We start from the raw sequence: 12,269 nt of genomic DNA on the forward strand, positions 1-12,269 counted from the left end.
ACATTGTTACCACTTAAATGGAAACTAAATAACAACTTTGAGGGCTATGAACTGTAAGTGATTCTCAAACTTTGTAAATAATGTCAGCAATCTAAATGAACCTCATTAAAACTTGAGTGCAGTGAAGTGAGTTCCCTTAGAGTAGATAGTGCTTTTTGTTTCAATTTACAGCATTGTTTTTTTTATAATTATGAACAATAATTAATCAAATCCCACGGTTACTTAACTATGTGGTGTGATAGTGTTTATGGATGTTGAAAATTACTTACGTACAATACTTATACCATATACCATTTTTATGTTAAGTTAAATGTTAGTAGCTTAGTTGTTCATTATACAATTTTAATATACCTATAAGAGGTAGCTCACTGGACGTTTAAACATGTAAAACATTTTATAGTTTACACCGTTTCAGGGTAGAAGTATAGTTATAAATAGACTGTTTTTTAGCTATTAAAACTGTTGTAACAATTTCAAAGTGCGGCTTCTCGCACAAATTAAATTGTGTACAAACATTATAAGTAGGTATACGTGGGATCAAAACTAAAGTTTTCTTCTGTAAGTAGGAGCCTAACTTAAAAGAATATTTGTAACAATATCTGTATACAATAAAATAATTCGTTCCAAGAGAAACCTAGGTTATTTAGACTTGAAATCTTAAGGCAATTTTATATCTTGTCAATATTGGTCATAATAAAAAGAAAGAAAAAAACTAAAATATTCCCGCAAACATTAAATAGCATACACCATGTTTTATGAGTTTGAAACTTTGTGTCTATTAGTGTTACATCTACTTTAAAAGTCTGTATGGAAAAAGAGTTGCGAGGATAAAAATTGTCAACAATGCAAGACTGGCAACTGATGTGAACATTAATAAAATTGAGGAAACATATAACAAGATTACATTTTATATGGTTATTGGTTTTACTCCAGTTTCTTGTTTCCATTGACAGTAGAAGACCGATCCGATTAATGTATCACATTCAATGTTTTGGTTCAACCGTAATGGAAATAGTCCAAATTATCTGCTAATTTTGGTGTAGTAGGAATTTTTTATCCAACAGAGCCAATTTAAGAGCGTTAACGTGGTTAAAAATGTATTTAGTTACTAATAAAAATTATTTAACCGGACCACATAAGCAATAAATACTACATTAATACCGATTAATTATACATATTTGAAATTATGGCCCGAAGAATAATCTTTGGTAAAAACTCGACCACATCCAATTCTAAATCCACATTTTCAAGTTTGGTAATTTCCACCACAGGAAATACATACAGCCGTTTTTTCGCCAACGACCGATTAAAAATACCATGATTCGATAACTCGATCTAACAACGTAGAGTAAGCTTTTTCTTAGGTAGACTACTTTAAATTCACTAGAAAGTTGAACAAATCAAAAGAAGAAGTATGCAAAACGTTACTAAATTCGATGAATGTCTAGAGGCGTTTCAGAGACTAGAGTTTATGCAAATACCACCTGCTGTAGACGAGAGATGCAAATGTCGAAGTAGGTCTGCGAGAAGTGATAACAGGATTGGATGGCTTACAACCAAGTGTAGGTAAACTGTTTTAGTAACTTAGGTTTTGAATAGCAATTAATTCACTTACATTTAAGGTATTTATCTAATAGTATTTTTCCTTCTTTTTAACGGTAAAAAATGTCTAACCATAGTGTAACCATTTTTCTAACCGTCTAATCTTTGAAAAGACAAAAACACAGTAATAGGTTATAGACGTAGGTTAATAAGCACTGTTGCAATTTGAATACAAAATCATTTACACATATTAAACCAATTAGGTTTATTTCTGAGGCAAGCATTGTATTATTTTATCTACGACTGTTTGTTAAAGTAGCCGTTTCAGTTCAGTTCTTAGAGTTGAAAAGTTTCACATAACAGCATTGTTTACATACAGAACAGCTTAGTTTTACTTAACAACACGGGTAACGGACCAATGAGGTTCAAGGATTGAGAGAGAAGAAGTAAAGTTGTAATGATTCGAACTTCAACTAATCAGCTGTTCAGGCCAATTTAATTGTTGAGCGGTGCAATTAGTGTTTGGTACAGTTTCGTTGCATCGCTGTCAGTGGCAAAGAGAGGTTATAAACGAAAATATAACCTCTCTTAAAAGTTAATGAGTAGGCCTCGTGATTTTTAGTAGTTCAAAGTTGAAACACTGTCGAAGGTAAACTAGTGCATGCAAATCGCGTAAATACTGTTAACGACACTCGTAGAAGTTTTTACGGTGTCGTTAACACTATATTTACGCAATCGTTGCGTAAACTACTATTACAAAATACCAATTGATATTAATTATAGGAAAAAATACGTATCTTTCGTAACTTGTAAACCATACAAATACGGGAGAGTTGTAGGAACCATAATTTGCATACCTGTCTGCTGTTAACGCGAGGTTATATACTACCAATCATTGTGATGTATGTACATTGCGGTGGTTTTATGACCATTGGTCGTCATGTGAGTGGCTTACGTCAAAATCCGCAGTACACAATACTACTGTTTTCCATTCATAGATAATAAAGTCTGGGTATATCAGTATAGTGGGTTGGTTATTGAGCTTTAAGTCAGAGTTATTTCCCATATGAGGCTGAAAAGTGGTAAGAGTAGCTTGTCGATTAATTCTACCTTAAACGCCATGGAATTTTCAAACTTCTTTTATGTTAAATTTGTATAACTAATATGCAAAACAAAATATGTACTCCTTCATAAACCCACTTGAAGAATTTAAAAATTATTTTTTAGGAAATTTTACTTTTTTATGTGCGTTGTAATTCGTGATAGGTGCCAAGAGAATTTATCAAATGTTTATTTATATCAATGTTTATCTTGAAGACAACTCTTCACATTTTGGACGAAACGTTTAACGCCAAAACCACCATGGTTTATGAAACTTTTACCGATTACCCTTTTAATTACCTCGTGATTAACACAATTAAAACTACTTTGTGAAAAAATTGAATTATGCTCTTGCAAAAAAAAACATAAAATAGCTGTTCCTCATAAACTGCGCAGTTAAAAAATATTGCGGGTACAAAAATACGAACGAATCATTAATTGCTGAGACGCCAAAGTACTTAATCTTATCAAGAGTCATTAGCTTCCCTCTCGGTTGATTTAAAAGAGTAAGTAAGTGATTTCCACTTATTTGACTGATGCTTAGGGTTTTTTATAGTACTTGAAAATTTAAGTAGGGCAGTTTACAATATGAACATTAAGGGAAAAACTAGATTTTTGCATTATGAAAAAGCATAAAACTGTACGTAAGTAAAAGACATTGCAATAAACAAATTACATGGGTGACTAAAGGATTTTATTTTTCAGGGAAGTATGAATAAGTCGAGAGTTAGACATTCAGTAATATATCGACATGTGAGGGGAGATTGTCAATTTATGTCAAAGATTATTTTACCATAATTTTCATAAACATAAACCCTTCCTTCATAGCCCATAAATAATGTTGATAGATTATGCAACTGATAATATACAAATTTGTGCACTCTTTGTATGTCAGTGAAACTCTTGTACACTTGAATGACGAAAAATATGACTTGATCACGTACCACAAACCTTAAACTATTAAAAGTGTTAATACTGATACTATTACATGTTCCTTTTTGATTACTTCCATTACTTCTGCACTCAGTTATAGGAAGGCTTTTATGCAATATCATATTTTTTTAAATATTTTTAATCCCATTTTGTTTACAAAAAATGTATGATTTTGATTTAATTTACTGCGGATTTTGCTGTTTCTGAAGTAATTGCAAGTTTAGAGTTGTGTTATAGAAGTATAAATTATTTTATACGTGTACTCACAACTCTGTACTCTTAATGTAACATTTTTAGAACCGAATAAATGTTGGACAATCGGTACTGCAATGTCAATTAGTGTTTTTGTTTGGAAGGAGTAAGTACAAGATATCAGCTTTTGTATATAACTAGAATTATTTATCAAATTTATAATAGAAATTATAGAAATGTATTTATTATTATTTATTATTTCTATTATAGAAATAATATAAATTCGCGGATTAGTTATCAATTGACATGTTAAAGTTATACGTGTGGATTAATTTTAGAAGTATAGACACATGACGCAGGGACAAAACAAATATCAAATATGTTACGCTCTAATCCAGATATTGGCCTCAAAACTTGGACACTATTCTCCATACAATAAACTATATCCTATTGTCACAGTTTCCTCAGAAATGTAACACGAATTTTCTTATTATCAAAATGTAATAATAAACCACGCCAAATTAACGGTATCAGCATTCTGACACATCCTTTTCCCATTTGCTTGTCAACAACCTTTAACATGGGTAAGCGATGAGATTAACTAACTATGACATTTAATAGGTAAAATCACAAAAGTAGCATTAACTTTTGAACCAAAGTTTTTACAGTAAATGTAGCACAATTTTGTTCAGAACTATAAGGAACATAACCGACAAACTTCAATCAGAATTGGGTAAAAAAAAACAATTTTCCGTGTTTTCATGGGGTTCTATGGGAAAATAGCATAAGTTAAAACAACATTTGAACCGTAATTTGTACACCAATGAGGGGTTGCACTATGTTGTTAAGAGTTGTAAGGACCATCACATACTAATTTAAATCAAAGCCAGTTTTTTTATTCGATTTTATGGAATTTCTTGGTAAAATGGCATAATTTACAATAACCTTTGAACCGTAATTTTTACAGAAATGGAGGTTCTACTATTTGTTTCAAAATCTAAAGGGCTACATAATACTAAATTTTTATCAAAATCGTTAGGACCATTTTCTAAAAAACCCGATACTTCTGATATATTATTGGTTTTTATTAAAAAATCACCATTAAAATAAAAAATTTCCCAAAAAAAACAGAAAAAAACACCTGGAGATGCCATAGATTAGTACCTCCATACCAAATGTAATCAAAATTGGACCACAGGTGTAGTCTGTAGCTTTGTACAAATCCACACATACAGACACACACACAGACATCACTTCGAAGACCACTTTTTAGGGTTCGGGTGGGGGGGGGAGCGAAAACGGATATATCCACTCAAAACTCAAACTTGAAAATAATTACGAAAACAACACTTTCTCCATAATATAGGGAAAAATAAAACCCAAACTTTCAAATTGTATAGTTAGTCCAGCTATTTTCTTCATATGTGTTATTCAATTAATGTTGATTATCTAATTTTATCACTTGTTTTGCATACGACAGATTGACGTACATAAACTTAGCTTTCTAAACACAACTGGGGAAGTGTGCTAATGATTAGGAGGCGGGAAGCTAACTTGTTAAATGTAACCTTGTCATGAGCCATTAGCCAACTCTCTGGGTTGATTTAAAATGGAAGTGGTGTACTCTCTGGTGGGATGTATGTTTTTAAACAATATTCGAATATTTTAGAATACTACACAATGTAAAAAAAAAGTGTTCGGTACTCTTAATAATATGTATAGTAAGCATAATTTTATTAAATAAGATAAACGTTTTACAGCATTTATATTGTCTTAAAAACATTAGTAAATTTGTGTCATCTCGTTGTTTTTTTTTTTTTTTAATTAAGTTCTCATTCGAAAGACAGACAACAAATATTTTATGCGTTTATTTATTATTAAGGGTATTTAATATTAATATTTATTTTCAGTATGTTTATATATTTAGCAGTGAATTTAATTTTTATGACCAGGTCAGATGTGTACTAAAAGGGCCATAAGATAAAAGTGTGATATGAGACTTCTCATTTCATTACTAACCGTTAAGGAATTTAACGATATATAATTGTTAAAGAATCGGAAAACTTCAGAAAATAAGTAAACAATGTAACAACAATTTTGATGTCTGTTGATATCGATCAGAATGTATATATAACCCATGAGCAATGTATGTTTGTGATATAAGTATGTACTTAAAGTGTAAACGAACATGAGGCTGTGTAAACATTTCGGATTCTCACATCGAAAGATGACAATAAATTCTTAACTGCTACTCTATACCTTTCTGGTACAAACAGATCCACTAGGAACGTTTTTAAGATGAACTTTTATTGTTAACTTCATAATGTAGTTGTTTTTCTAAACCACGTTAGCTAATCAATAAAAGGTTACAGTACCTGCAGACTGCCTTGTGGGTTTTGTTAATCCAGTAGGATTACGTACGTTTCGGCAAATATATTGTATCCTGTTCGGTTTTTTAGTAGTAGGCCTACTTGTATTTAATGTTCGTTTTGTGTAGGTGTTCTATTTTAAACTTTGACGTGACCATGTGTGTCGAAAAATCAAGATTTTAACCTTCAAGTTCTGGATCTGATGATGGCAATATATTTGCCGAAACGTACGTAATCCTACTGAATTAACAAAACCCACAAGGCAGTCTGCAGGTACTGTAACCTTTTATTTTATTGTTAATTAACGAGGATTATACCAATTAACTCGAGTTGAATTTACAACCCCGAAGCCTAATGGACCCGCAGAGATCCATTAGGCCTTGGGAAAATCTTAGTTCAAGTTACACCTGACTGTCTTTTGTAGGGTATTCTCAACAGCGTTAATTGATTTTTGAAATCATCGATTGTCTATCATTTACTAGACTTCTTGTGAATAAAATTGAAAGTGAAGGAGTATGTAATCACTAATATTTACATAATTACAATTTCACATTAATATTATTAGGGTTTCTAATGGTAGAATGACGGAGTGTAAGGCATTGAAACACAACGAGCATAATGTTTTACTGGAAAAGCAATTATTACAAACGAGTAGGATATCTTCCGAATTATTTGAGCATATAAATACTATTTTTAAATTACAGTTTGTAAAAATATGTTTTCTTCAATTTAATTGGTTTTTTAGAAACGTTTACTGTGAAGAATTATTTTGCAGAACCATTCCAACATATATATTTATGTCGGATATTGCCAAATGAAAATTTTATTTTTAGCCAATCGTTTTAATGAATAAATAAATATACAGGGTGAATTTTAAATGAGTTCCCCCCCTACTTTTTTCTACATTTCTTAAGATATCATCTCCGGACTACGTCAGATCATTGTTGAGTAGTAAGTACTCATTTTGACTGGGTATACATTTTTAGCCGCCATCTTGGTTCCGCCATATTGGATACAAAGTTTTTTTTTCAAATGTAAAAGTGGGGTTGTGACCCATTATTTCAAACTAGATTTTTACGCTGATTACAATGCCACAATTAGTTTTTAAAAATCTTCATCCGTTCTAAAGTTATGAGGAATCTTTATAACTTTATTTTTAGCCCATTTTAACATTGTGCATTAACAAAGTAAGACCATAATCTCAAAATAGTGCTAGATAAAGATAAGTATGCACCACCATTCATTGTTGTCATATTTTCACTTGGTTATGACGGATGTAGTTTTTTCAGCCGCCATCTTGGATCCGCCATTTTGAAATGTGATCAATTAATTTAAATATGAAGGTGGTGTTGTGACCCATCATTTTGAACTACTTATTTATACTGGACTCAATGCCGCAATCCGTTTTTGGTTATCAAGCTTACTTGATGAAATATTAAAATACTCTTATTTAAAATTTCAATATTTCAAAATCCAAAGATGCAAATGAAAAACGAATTGCGGCATTGAGCTCAGCATAAAAAAGTAGTTCAAAATGATGGGTCACAACACCACCTTCATATTTAAATTAATTGATCACATTTCAAAATGGCGGATCCAAGATGGCGGCTGAAAAAACTACATCCGTCATAACCAAGTGAAAATATGACAACAATGAATGGTGGTGTATACTTATCTTTATCTAGCACTATTTTGAGATTATGGGCTTAGTTTGTTAATGCACAATGTTAAAATGGGCTAAAAATAAAGTTATAAAGATTCCTCATAACTTTAGAACGGATTAAGATTTATAAAAATTAATTGCGGCATTGTAATCAGCGTAAAATTTTAGTTTAAAATAATGGTTCACAACCCTACCTTTACATTTGAAAAAAAAACTTTGTATCCAATATGGCGGATCCAAGATGGCGGCCAAAAATGTATACCCAGTCAAAATGAAGTACTTACTACTCAACAATGATCTGAAGTGGTCCGGAGATGATATCTTACGAAATGTAAAAAAAAGTAGGGGGGGAACTCATTTAAAATTCACCCTGTATAATTTTCAGAATACTGTACTGTATAAGGGTCGGTTCTAAATTTGAAATAATGATCATTCAAGTACACTATTTCAATTCAGCAACAACTTATTACAGTACTTGAGTACTTTAGTTTGATTCTATTACTTGAGGCCAATCTGTCAAAGCGACAATTTTCAATAATTTGCTTGCTATACAAAGTAGGTATAGATTGTGGGATAAATTACCCATTTGCCTTGTAAATCAATATAAAATGAAAACAATATATTTATCAGTAACCTTATTTATTTATTTTTGTTTTTGTTTGTGATTTGTAGACACATGTATGAACTTACTTAACAAAAATTACTTATTTTTTGTCAATTCGTAAATCCAAATGGATGGTGTTACAAATTACAAGATACAATATTATACAGGTCCTGTCAATGACCATTGTTGCTTACAAAAGTTTTTAAGGATCAGAATATATGACTTTATAATACATTATTTGTGTCCACCCTTATTATCAATGAAAACTGTTCACCCGTGAGTATGGGGGCAGAGAATATACTAAAAAGAGTATATTGGCACAGGAAATACTTTAAAATAGAGGACAAGTAGAACCAAAATCCAATATTTTGTGATGTATGTTATAAAAAGAATTAACAGCTAGACTTATTTACTGTTGCATTGACTGGACTATATACAATGTACAATATCTTGCATTTAAACTGAATTACGCTTTAAATCGAATTATGTTTTAACCTAAGCCATACTGTGATACAAATAACGTGTCTACTGATATTTTGATATTGAGCACTTATGTAAGAGTAAAAATCTACTTAAAAATCATTCTCAGCTACAAATAAATAATTATTACTGGGTGTATTGAAAGTAGTGCACAAACTAACAGGTGATTTTTCAGCTTACGTTTATAAAAACATGTGCCAATGGAAAGACCAAGTTTATACTTTTTTTATTTGATCATGATTTGTTCAAGGCCCCACTAGAAAAACAGGCCATGCTGCAGGATCCCTGACGTCACACTAGTGGATAGATTTAATTGATAAATTCATTACCATATGTTTTAGGTAAATAAACAAGCTGGCTGTATTAAAGAGTTTTAGTACAACTAGTACCCTGTAGTAGTAACTAGTAACCCTGTGATATAGTGTTGCGCTGCCCGTGCTGCAGCGATTTGTTCCGACTATTTATTTATACTAAAGGTCGTCCATTGGTTGAAAACTCGACCAAGATTAGGTAATTTAGAGCCTTTTCAATTTTTACCCCCAACACTGTCAATAAAACATGTGATTTGAATTAGATTTTCAGTTGATATTTTGTTATTTCATCACCAGCATGGCAACCCTTAAGCCTATTTTAATTTTATAAACATTTTAAATTAATTTTTTGTGCTTTTTTAGCCTTTTTAAAATTATTTAGATACTGAACTGAGAAAAAAATGTTTTTAAGAAACATACTTGCCTATTAATATATAGATTTGATGAAATTGTTTTTATGACTAATGCAAAGAAAAAATGCGTTATTCATGTGTTAAAGTTTGCTCGAACGGGAGCTGTAGTGAATACTCAACGGAACTTCTTCATTCTACGTATGCAATTACGACCAGTAGGATCCTTTGAGCATGTTTTTTGTACGTTTTCGCATTTTCTTTTATTCTCAACCCAGGTCTTGTGTTAGGGTTCTCATAAAGCGACTGATCAAAGGTTTAGCTCTGACATAATGAGATGGTGGCTTAGGCTCACAAAGGTATTTCAATCCTTTCATCAATCACATGGCCGAGCACCCGGACCTTCTAACACTATGAATTAAAACGCGAGGATTTTTTGGCTATACTAGTTGAACCGTATAATGCAGCAATGCGTAGTAGCTACAAATTCGTGCACTTGAGTAGTAAAGAGTCCTTGCTGGCTAGCGGCCATCTTGGATAATTTCTAACAGCTGCTGAAGAGTTAATTATCATCCTAAAATATTTCCAAAATTAAAGTGATTATAATTAAAAAACTAGGACACTGTGGGATAAGAAACTTTCTGTATTTTTGCCAAGGGAGTCTATGGAAGCCAATGACCATCTTGGATTTGCCCACCATGAGAGTTGTTAATTTCGTAAATTTTCAACAGCCGCTGAAGAGTTATTTACCATCTCAAAATATATCTCCAAATACCATTGTGATTGTAATTTAAATATCTAATACACTGTGGTATGAGATATTTTCTTTGGGTTTTTTATAGTTTTATGAGTTATAGTGTCTAGGCTCCATAGACTCTTAAGAAGTAAAATCCTGCTATCTAAATAAACTTTAAAAATGCATCCAGTGTTATAACTCGTATAATATCACGTCCATGACGAAGTCTTGAAGTTAAAAGACATTAAACTAAGTACATAACGAATAGGTCAGTTTAATTAAACAGCTAATCAGCATATCGTATTTAAGCATCCATTGCTGATAAATAACAATCATATAAAGTACTGTAGCTATCGATTTGGTATGTGTCATTTGTTAGTGATGCCAAAATAGGTTGATACTGATTGTCATCAGGCTTGTAGGCTTGCATCAGTCATCGACATGAGCGATGCTTGTTAATGACAATCTGCTGAAGTGAAATCGATCGTACGATGTTGTTAGCGAGAAAGGCCAGACTAGAGGAACACTGTTATAGCCATTAGCTTTTAATTAGCCTTCAAAAGACCTTTGATGACAATATTACGCAACGATTTTGTATGTAATTGTACTATTATAATTTAAGTTTTTACCTGCTTAATGCTGATGTCTGATATAAATATACCAAATGATTAACACCCCTTAATTGTTCAGCTATTAAAACAACATCTTGGGTCTTTTTCGTTTTGCATTGTGGCTATACCAGAGTTTTATTAATTACAGAAATATTAGCTATGTCTCCTCCAACAATCTTTCATGAAACGTACATTGACTTCATTAGGATTATTTTCGGAACCATTTCTGGCCACTGTTTTACTATGATAGTATGAAGAATTTGTGTGTAAGTGCTAAAAACATTAAGCTCATAGTAAGTGGGCATCGAGCCATGGTTGGGTTTATTTAGATTGTAAAGTCAATATAAAGGAAACTCAGGATTTATGCACAACTAATTTTGACTTTGATTGTTTACATTTTATTGTAATTTGTATTTATAATGATGACAATTGTAACCTGGCAATCCACAACAAATTAATTTAACCTTAAAAATAACTAATTTATAATAGCCTGCTTGCATAGGTTTGTTTAAAATTAAAAGCTAATTGAACATTTAAGTTTAAATCCTAATTTACGTAAAATTAATATAATATTATCAAATACGGTATTTATTTCACTGTTAAAACAAAGTTTGCTAACAATAACCTCAGTACTTTGGGGATCAGGTTTTGGTAGGAGAGAGCTAAATAAAATAATAAGTATTTGATTAGAACTATTTTACCCTGTATCGAGTAATCTTTAGTGTAATTTTTGCTCAATAGTAACATGCTGATCTTTTTCCCTTTGTACTGTATTTTGTAATTTGCTGTGGATGGCTTGTTATAAGCACATGTTACAAATCTTTTGTTTATTTTTTCCTTCTTATTTTGTTCAACCTACATAGTTATTTAGCAACCCATAAGGCCTAGGTAAAATGTTTAAATTTTTAAATGAGTTGTGTGACGAAATACGAATTTTTTGTGAAGTAGTGGATGTTGTCAATCACTTTTTTAGGTCTATAACTCCCTAATTCCAAATTTTATCAAAAAAATTTCCGCTGGATTTCAAGATAAATATTACAGACAGACAAACCAACAGAAATAGCTCGTATTAGAGTATAGGATTTGTTTTTGTGTTAAATTCATAACAATATGTTACCAAGCTGAAACTTTGTAATTGCAAAAAAAGTAGGATATTTTCTGCATTCTTTCAAGATAAAATATTTTGTATGGATTGCACATTTCCTGATGAACTGCCACGTCAGCATCAGCATAGTCAGCCATGGTTCAGCGCCTCAGTGACGTCAGCTGAGTGATTGATGCAGCATATTGGCATTCTCCATCAGTTCCTTTCAAAACATTTATCTTTTTGTTTTCTGCTTACCGAATGTCTAAGACCATCTTTATCTCACATGATAT

At 31.6% G+C, this 12,269-nt stretch overlaps 1 protein-coding gene across 1 annotated transcript in view; it reads right to left on the bottom strand.

Annotated features, from left to right (window-relative positions):
* Positions 1-12,269, bottom strand: part of LOC128988484 (uncharacterized) — a 730,054-nt gene that overhangs the window by 426,654 nt on the left and 291,131 nt on the right. The gene's annotated exons all lie outside the window — the stretch shown is intronic.

This window comes from Macrosteles quadrilineatus, unplaced genomic scaffold (assembly GCF_028750875.1).
Source record: "Macrosteles quadrilineatus isolate MER2022 unplaced genomic scaffold, UCM_ALF_1.0 Scaffold_3__2_contigs__length_128488019, whole genome shotgun sequence".
In the NCBI taxonomy this organism is placed as follows: Eukaryota; Metazoa; Arthropoda; class Insecta; order Hemiptera; family Cicadellidae; genus Macrosteles; species Macrosteles quadrilineatus.